We start from the raw sequence: 10,260 nt of genomic DNA on the forward strand, positions 1-10,260 counted from the left end.
TTCTTTTGCTATTTTGTAACTGGTTGTCTGTTTTGTAACTGAGATTCCCATCTGGAACTAAATGGTGCTTCTTACCACTTAGGGTCTAAAGTGCCTCTGCCTTCATCTCTAACAGGACAAAGCAGCCCTGGTTAGAATGCTGTGGGGTTAAGCAATTCTACTTTTCCTCCAGAATAAATATAGTGGGCTACTAGTATTCTAGAGAAATCATTTGACATTGATTTTCTTAAAGGTAACTATGAGTTTTGTAGTTATGAATCGTGAAATCTGTTGCCATGTCAGCTTTTGCTTAGAGGAAGCATCTAGCATCATAAAAATGAGGAAGAAACAAATTCAGCTTAGTCCCTACAAATACTGTAATCAGCCAAGTTTGAGCAATGATGCAAAGACATAATCCCAGATGCACTCAGAAGTGGTCTCCCTTCTGTCTAGCAGTCCCAAGACTCTTTCCGATCCTTCAGTGCAGAGCAAAGGGCAGTGAGTGTCCGAGCTCCACTGTAGACTTTGTGTTTGTGCTGCATCACCCAGTGGTCAAATACGTCTGGATTTTCCAATCACTGCTAGGGGTTGGATTTTTCTCAACAAATCTTCTTTAACGCTGAAACGTGCACAAGGAGCAGGGTCCTGATAGAGGGTGACAGGAGATTAAGAAAAAACTATGCATGCATACTAAAAGGAAAGCTGAGACCAGGTGAGACTTGACCTCTCTGATGGAGAGGTTGTGACAGTGTCCCAGCCCCAGCATCTTTATTTATACAAAGTAAAAAAAAGGAAAAAGTGCATGATGGGATCCAGAGTGCAAGGTCTTAGCATTTGCTGAAAACTGTTAAAGCAAAACATTCCCAAAGCTGTCTATACATAGTTAACAAGGAAGAACACCAAGGTCAGACACCTGTTGATATGCAATTGAGCTAGAGGTCAATTTGTTTACATAGTCTGTCTCCGGCATTCTGTGTCCTTGAGACTGGCTTTGCTCTAGTCTCAAGGAGTTGACCAACCTCAGGCTCAGGTTGGGTTCAACTGCTCCCCAAACTTTAATTTTGTGTTTTCAAAGTCTTGATTTAAGGAACTCCCAGGTAAAGTTGTAGGGTGGATGCTACTTGCCTGTTGCAATCTCATGCCTAGATTGAACACATCATGGTTAGCACACATCACTTTGTAAACACAGCTTCAGTGCTCAAGCAGTGTTCCTTTTGTTTTATTATAATTTAATTAAATCATCTTATTAAAGACCTGTGGGCTGGCAGGAAATGCATCTCACTGGAATCCTGGAATCTTACACTCCAGAAAACACTTAGAGTGTCCTCTCTTTCTTGGACAGTGTGGGGCCTACCAAGAGGCCCATACCCTGGCTGCCTTGGGTCTGTGGTGGCCCTTTCCTTTCAAGCCTCACATGCATCCTACAGGTCACCCCACCTTCTCCTTTTCTGTCCCAAAACCACCCGCTTCTCTAAGCTTTGAGGAAATGAGAGCAAAAAGGCTGTGCTATGCATGGGGCATTTGTTGATTTGTCCCTTCCTTGAGGCAGGAGAACACAGAACTTGGTAGGGTAAGGGGTGGGGAGGAATAATAATAACAACAAAAACAGACAGCAAGAACATGACAGGACATGACCTGCTGCAATCAGTATGTTCCATAGAATGCTTTCTGGGTGAGGCTTATCTCCATCTGCATATTAATAATAACACTTCCCCTATTCTCCTGCAGGATAACAGGAGGATTCATTCATTCATTTTTTTAGAATGATCAAAGGTATTACTGGGACATTATATGCCCAGACATAGGATTTAAAGAGGCTGGGTCATATGAATACAAGAAAACAGCAGTCAACATGAATTCAAGAAATATTCTATGGGGCCTGAAACATAAGCTAGATTATTGAAATTCCTTAAGATTTACTCAGACTTACATCAATAAGATTTTTTTGATTAACGTAACTTTCTCTCACTGCAATGTCTAGAAAGTATTTTATGGTCATTCTTTCAACAAGAGCATCAGCCAAATGGTTCCTCCAACTCCCTTTGCCTTAGTGAAGTCTGTTCCTTGACTCTTAATACTTGTTTTAGGGAAGCTGCTAACAGACAGGTGCAAATGTGAGGCAGTCACTGTCCCAGGGGCTGCTTACCAAAGGGAGTGTAGCACCTTGGAAGGAAGGATCTGCCGCTTGTTTCTGTGGGCACGGAATGTTGCTTAAAGTACTGTAGATTACAGATGGTCATTTATTTTTAAAACAATAATAAAATTTTCTTGAACTGGTTTTATTTAATGTTTTCCTTATGCAAGAAAGCAAATAGCCCAGTGACTTTTCAGTGAAAACATAAGTTCTTAGTTTCACACAGATACTCTTCTGGACTTATATTTTCCTAGTTCTGAATTTTACACTGATTGTATATTAAATGGGTATTTAATAAGAAGTGGAAGACAAAAGTTAGGTATTATTCTAAATAGCTTCTGCTTGGTTTCAATGTCTGATGGTTCTTATTTTCTACAATTATCTATGAATAGTACACTCTATGTTCTCTGCAACCTGAGTTTCTTGTGCGAAATAGCAGTATTAGCATCAGTTGTGAGGTTGTAAGGATTGTCTCTTCCCAGGTTTACTGAATCAGAGTCTACATTTATTAGCATAAGTAGTATAAATGTTTGACTAGTGTTACTTTAAGACACAGTTTAAGATGACTTATCTGTGAAGCTTTTGCAAAAAGAGATGCCAAACTTCTGCAATAGATAACTGATTCTGAACAGCTAGGAATCTGCCCATCCCTGAGCATTCTAGACAGCTTGCCCCCAGCAGCTGTTTAGGTGGGTCTAGAGTGCTTCTGAGAAGGGAAAGAAAACTACACAGCATATGTCTTCAGGGTGAATTGTCCTAAGTACACACTTACATCAAATGTTGAGACTCCTTTCCGGTCACCAAGGCAACAGAGTAGAGGATCAACTGAAGTTTATAAACTTGTATCACGTCTTTATGGAATTAGTAATTGTAGTTGCTGATAAAAAGGGACTTAAACTAGAGAATACATATGATAATCTTTTCCAAACATGTGAAAAGCATTAAAATGTCAGAGCATTTGATTCTGGTTTACACTGACAGCAAAAGTTCATGCTTCTGCTAGAAGACAGAGAACAACCAAATGGCTGTGATTTCACAGGTGAAGCGTTTCAAGCATTTACCATGCAGTTTGCTAGAGTAGAGCCAGCTCCTGAGTTCTTGCTTTTGTTTAGTGTGACAATAACAGAATAAAGACCCCAGATATAAATCTTAATGGTTTTCCCCCTTAATTTAATGACCTTTTGTAGTAATAGCAAATAAGAGCAGCAATAATTTCTAGTATGATCACATCTTTTATCATCTGGCTGAGAATTTATTGAGATAAAAACCCAAATATTCCAGTTCAGTTTTCTTAAAATGCTAGATTCTAAGATTGTGAGTCATTTTCTTATCAAGAGACAGTCCAGAACTGATTGTGGATTTCATAACAAATTTTTCATTCCTTTGGTGGATTATTCTGTTCTATCCATTTTTCTATGATAATTATTCCTAGTTCTTGTCTGGAAAAAGCTAATTACTATCTTGATGAATGATTATAACACCCTGATAATGAAAGAAATTATCTTATTTAAAAGTAGCCTTCATGATATAAAACGGGATGACATTCAGTAACTCAGTGAGATACAAATTTCCGTAACAAAACTAACAAAACATCCTTATAAATAATCTACAAAAACTTCACCAGACATTGAATAAATCATATGGATTTTGTGAATCTGGTTGTGCTCCCAAAATGCTGAACATGTATGATGCTTCACACAGCGGAACTGGAGTTTGGATTGAACTCTCAGAAGATATCTGCCCCTTCTCTTGGTCTTCAGACAGCACGAACAGTTGCCTTTGTCCTAATCTCGAAAGACTATAGGACAGTATATTACAGAATTGCTTTATTAACTAACATAACAATTCTTAACTGGAGAGATTCTCTCAAGTGTGGTTTTTAATATAACTTTTCCCTTCCACATAAGCCTATTTCATCTTGGTTTGATAGTATAAATTCAGAGTGTCTGACTTGGTTTCACACATGCTGTGTACAAGCGCTTTTCTGCTCATGAGCTGTAACTGAGAATTTGCTAGATTTCTTTCTCTCTCAATTAAGCCTATTGATTCCAACTGAAAATTATGACTCCTACTCTAATTTTTTTTAAAACATGGCAATTAATTCAAAGTTTTTGGTGCAGTGCTGTATCTCTTTACTTTTTTATTAGTATATGTTTGCAGTATATAATAATTATATTCCTTTTTGGGAATTGGTATATGTACATAACACATTTCAATTATCTTTTCCCCCTTTCTGCCAACCTCCTTTTATTTTGCCAGCATCAGATTCATTTATTTATCTTATAAGACCTTATAAAGTTAACTATTAAATAAACAGGTGAACAATCAGACTAACATGTCAAAACACATATAAAACACATAAGACAATGTTATGTCTTGTATCTAGATGCCCTCCCCAAAGCATCATTTACTCATAGGTGGGGCTTTTGGGAGGAGGGTGGATCATGGGTATGTAATGCCGGATTAGGGTGTGTGATACTGGGATTAAGGGTATATGATGACTAAACTGCTGTAGCATAGTTCTGGGTGTGGATAATGGAAGCCCCACTGTGGATGTGGCTGGCACCAGTCTGTTGTTGAGGATGGCTGTGGTCCCTTTCAGGGGAGCTTACTTTGAGCATCAATTCTTGACCCCAGTGTAAATCCCTCAGCCTGCAAGCACTGATCCTTCATCCCGCTGGCACAGACTTTCTAGATCCCACCATTGATCTTTTTTTTTTTTTTTTTTTTACCTTTTAGGGTTTTTGAGGAATCTCTATTCTGATTTCCTTAGAGGTTGTATCAGTTTATAGTCCCACCAACAATGAAGAAATGCTTTTCTCTCACAGCCTCACCAGGATTTGTCACTGGTTGATTTCCTGATGATAGCCATTTTTTTCGAGGAGATTGAATCTTAATATATTTTGCTAGTTCAAATGCTTTATTCTTACAAATACTGTAAAAATTAATATAAAATGTGAGTATACCCAGTCTTTGAAAAACCTTTTATGTACAGTAGAAAGAGTTTGTCTGGAAAATCTTTATCTTTTTACAAATGTACCTTAGCTGCATCAATAGGAGTAAAATGTAGAAAAAGCTATCATTATAAAAATAATTAAAGGGAAAATAAATGCGTACAGCTTCTCTTGTGAATCAATAGTAGTAACTCCAGGCTGTTTTTTCATATATTTATTGACTGTTCACATTTCTCTGTCTGAGATGTTTCAATTCATTTCTGATGCCCATTTTGGGATTAGGTCTTTAAATTGGGAGGCGGGAATCTAATTGTTTTGAATTCTTTATATAGTCTAGATATTAATCTTTTGCTGAGGAGTAGTTGGCAAAACTTATTTTTTCCATTCTGTAGGTTGTCTCTTTATTCCATTAGTGGTCTCCTTTGCTGTACAGAAGCTCTTTATTTTGCAGCATTGAGTTGAGAATTATACAAAATGATTTATAATTTTGAAGTTAACAATTTGGTGATATTTCTAAATATCAGTTTTTTGTATAATTAGTGTGGATTGTTTAGCTAAACCAATTTATTATATTTATTCAGTGGTCTAAGATGTGAAAAGCACATCTCTGCTTTTGAAATCCTGCCTCTCTGGGAGAATAGATTGTTAATTTAATAGTTATAAGTATGCTTCTATTTTTTATTTAGTGTTCTATTATTTTGGAATTCACTGAAGAATTCAGATGAAAATCATGGTAGAAATGCAAAGTAACTTGTCAGTATTTCTAAATGCTTTGCTAGTAAAACAGTCACAATGGTTAAATTATATCATTACAAGAAATGTCTGGAAGACATTTAAATTTTAATTGCTTTCTTGTTTCTGTTAAGCCTCTGGCCCAGAAGAGTCTGATCTTCCATTACCATTCACAGTTTCTAAGCAAAAAATCTTTTAAAGGCTTAAAGAAACAGAAAAAAATTATGAAAACAAAAGAACATGGAAAGCAATATCTGTTTACGTGAACTGACTATGAACAATCAAATATATTAATTGTTATATCACACTCTATCAAGGATAGGAAGAACCCATATTTATGGTGCCAGTCATAGGTAAGGGTACAGGGAATAATCCTAAACCAAGAAAAAGAAAAATCAAGGAACACATGGAATAATTTTCTCCTCAAGACTTATTCCATTGTGGAATTATTCTTCTACAAACAAATGTGTAAACAAAAAATTCCTGGACACACAACATTTATCCTTGCAGGATTTTGGTTTTCCTCCGAAGGAAAAGATTGCAGCAACAGTGCTTCAACTGCTAGCAAAGTGTCAACTAGATAACTTAATAGGGCTTTTCCAGCTTTAATTTCTTGATGCTTGCACTCATAAAGTTTCATGGTGTTTAAAGTGCTTTAATCTTTCAGGGGACTTCTAAAGACTTCTATAAGATCAGATCCAAGTTAGAAATAGATTAATCACCGACACGATGAAGAAGAAAACACTACTCATTTCAGTCTCGAGTTGAGAGTACATATTCATTCCCTCATTCATTCAACAAATAGTCTCAGTGCATCCTATGTGCCAGGATTGTGAAAGTCCAGCCTCCTAACTCCTAATCAAACGAAATCCCTGGTATAAAGAAAAAAGAAGAGCAAACAAAATAAAACAAAAAGGTTAGGTGTAATGTATACACAGTATATGTGGTTCTCTGATCCACAGTGTAAAACAATACTTAAACAGAAGGGTGGAATGTGAAAGGAGGAGTGGGCTTGAGGGAATTCCTGTCCTTAGTGAGCAAAGAAATACTTTTCTCTTGCAGCTCCATGTCCTCTGTAGCGAGTCCATTAGCTTTGTTTTGAAGGACACGGGCAGACGGTGAGGACGACAGCCAACAGACTCTGCTTTCACTGTCTGTCTCACAGTGGCAGACCTTAGGCACCTGCACTGATGTTCCTCTGTGCTAGTTCTAGGTGTTCAGAATGCCAGCACCTAGAATAAAGATCTCTGGCAGACAGGAGAAAAACAGACATAATTTTGCCTGCACAAGCTCAGGGTATACTCACCTTCTCTGAAACTTTCGCACCAGGGAAATTATGCTAGACCTTGGTCATCAATGGGATTACTTCTGAAATCTTTATAAATTTAAACACATTTTGAAAGAACACATACTACAACATGAGGCCAGTATATTTGTGTATCCCCTGTCCTAGGACATTCTCGGTCTGTGGATAGGAAGAGGAAGGGTGTCACAGACGGAGCAGCTGGACCTGAGCCCAGGGACATATGGAGGGGAGAGGGACACTACTTTAAAGCAGTGAGGTGTCTGTCTGTGAAAGGGACTCAGTAACCCCGTCTTTAACTTCTGGCATTAGCTGGGGGTGGGGATCACGTCCTAGCTGTTTACATTTTTCTACTTTCTTTAAAAATTTCTGTATTTCATTCCCAGTGAGCCATCTGTAAATATAATCATCATTTTCATCCAAATAAACATGCATGTAAGCCTTCATATGTCCTGGACAATGTGCTAAACAGTTTACACATAAGGTCATGACATTTTCACCTAAGTTTTGTAAAAGCAATATTATTAAACAGATTTTAGAGTTCACAAAAGTGAGGCTGAATATGCATGTAAATCCAGCCTAACTCAAAGATCCTCTCACTGTACTAACTGTATTTGTAATAGCAATTCTCCAAGTATGTTTCACCCAGGGTAAATCACGAGAAAAAAACACTCTGGGGTCACATAAGTATGAGACCAAACTACCCACATCCCCAGACTGACAATGCACTCATGATATCAAAGTCCCTGTGCAGTCTGAAATGAAAAAGTCTATTTAACTTTTTTATACGAATATTTCACAAAATTTAGTTGACTGTTAAGAGAATTTTTTCTCCAGTAAAGCAAACCAGGGACCAAACCACTGGGAAGCACTGACTTATAGTATATTGAGGAAACTTTGTTAACTAGAAGTCAGTTTACTTAGAATCAAAGAAATGTAAACCTTACTGTATACTCTAAAATCAATGTTTGTCACAGTGAAAGCATGGGCTAATTGGGTTGTGAATTCAAAGAAATGGGTCCTGACTAGTATCTGGAGAAAAGAAAACGAGTAGAGAGAAAATCCAAGGTTTGTTGCATTCAGTGGGGTAAAAATGGTACTGACTTGTAAAATCTTTACTGATCACGATGTAAGTGGAATTCTTTATATGGTCACGCCAAACTTTCTGAAACCATATTTTCCTATAAGCCATGTGAACTGCTTGTTGTGCTGGGATGTAGGTGGTAACAAATGTCTGTATGTCGTAACACTAACACAAAAGGACTTGTGTAACACCATGGCTTAATACATTGCTATCACTGAAAAAGAATTTTAGAGGTGAAATAACTTATAAAAGAGAAACGGAGATAAAATCTCGTGACTTATCAAGGTCAGTGCTGATAGTGATATAGGAATGTTACACGAGCGCCACATGATATAAGGGGATATCATACCTCCCACCCAGCTAGTTGTCTCCTACACTGAGCTCATGTTCCCCAAAACTGAAGAATGAGTTGTAAGGAACAGTGGAGGTTAAGAGTAGGAAATACTTATTGAGCAGGAGAGATACAGCTCTTGAGAGGAAGGAGGGGGTCCCAAGTGAGTTGGCGAGGACCCATTTTTCAGAGAAGTTTTATAGAACACAAGCACCTGTGTACAACATGGGTTATAGCTTTGATTAAGATTACAAGCACAGCAGCGTAGGCAATATCCAGTGGGGAAGCAGGTCACACAGCAAGTGCACATGGAGAAAACAAAGGGTGTTTTGGGAAGGGATGAGTCCCAGAGTGTTGGTCACCCATCCAGGTGACTGATGTCTATCTAGACTTTATTAGTCCAAGTGTTACCACTTATTTTAGGCCTGGTCATTACGTCTTTATCTTGAAGCCTGGCCTTCAAGGGACGCTCCTCAGCCACAGTTGTAAAGAGTTTTCATCTCTGCGCTCTCTGGAGGGCCCAGCCCTATCTGACTGCCTGTAATAATTTCTACCTAATTTAGCTGTCTATACTAATAGGGCCCAGAATCCAGGTCTTCTGATTTGTACTCTAGTTTTCTTTTACTTGTTGGTGCACTGGTAAAATCTGATTTGTACTCTAGTTTTCTTTTACTTGTTGGTGCTTATTTATAGCATGTTTAGGGTTGTTTTTAAGGGATAAGAAAACCTGGTGTCAATTTTAGCAAATCATTCCTGGATAGCAAGTCAATTACAGTTTATAAAAATGCTACACGCTTAACTTCAAAGAAAAAGTAATTTAGAGATACTTCAATGCCGGGGTCTAATCCCAATTCCAACTAATGTTACTACACTTTGTTACTAGGTGGGGCCCCCTAATTGTCTGATTTCTCAAGTGTGGCTCTAAATGTCCCGGGCACACGTCTTCCAGAGGACTTAGCAACGAACACGTGAGTGAACACGGATCTTGCACTGTGTAAGTTACAGGCACGGCCTTTACTTCAGCTCTCTAGGAATAAACAATGAATCAGGTACAGGAAACCCTCTGAAACATGCTGTTTTTCAAAAGAACAGGGGCTGCAGCTCACAGTAAAGTAAGTAAAAAGCTTCTAGGCGGTCTGTTTAGGGCCCCTGGATGGTTGTTCAGGTGCAGTCCGAAAGGTCACACCTCCAGCTGCGGAGGTCTGGGCTAGGGGTCCAGCTGGCCTGGGGCTCGGAGCCCTTCGGAGTCGCCCAGGGCGGAGTCCTGCGGCTCTCGGGTCGGTGTCACCTCCTTCCGGGCAGCCCCGGGGCACGGGGCAGAAATCACTCGATAACTTAATCTCGGTAGCAGCGGAGCGCTCCGAGGCCTGTGCGCCCTGAGATAAACCGAGACATCCGCCGGAGAGGGGAGCCGGCGCACCCCCAGCGCCCATCCAGAGGCTCGCAGTAAACAGGGGCGGAGGGAGCGAGCCCCTCCTGGCGCGGGAGGCTGCGGGGCGCAGGAAGAGTCCCCGTCCTCCGCGGGGTGCAGGCCCCCCGCGGTCCTCAGCTAGGCCCCGGGGAGCAGCGGCGCGCGTGACGTGGGCAGAGGGAGGGGCCGGCGAGCAGCCTGAGGAGCCCCCCCGCGCGTGCTGCGCCCCCTCCTCCCCTGCCCTTCCTCCCTCTCCCCTTGTGCCCTTCCCTTTCCCTCCTCCCTCTCCCCTCCCCTTGTCCCCTCCTACCTCCCAGCCTCCCCCTCCCCGC

This window comes from Chinchilla lanigera, unplaced genomic scaffold (genome assembly GCF_000276665.1).
Source record: "Chinchilla lanigera isolate Chin_1 unplaced genomic scaffold, ChiLan1.0 scaffold00046, whole genome shotgun sequence".
In the NCBI taxonomy this organism is placed as follows: domain Eukaryota; kingdom Metazoa; phylum Chordata; class Mammalia; order Rodentia; family Chinchillidae; genus Chinchilla; species Chinchilla lanigera.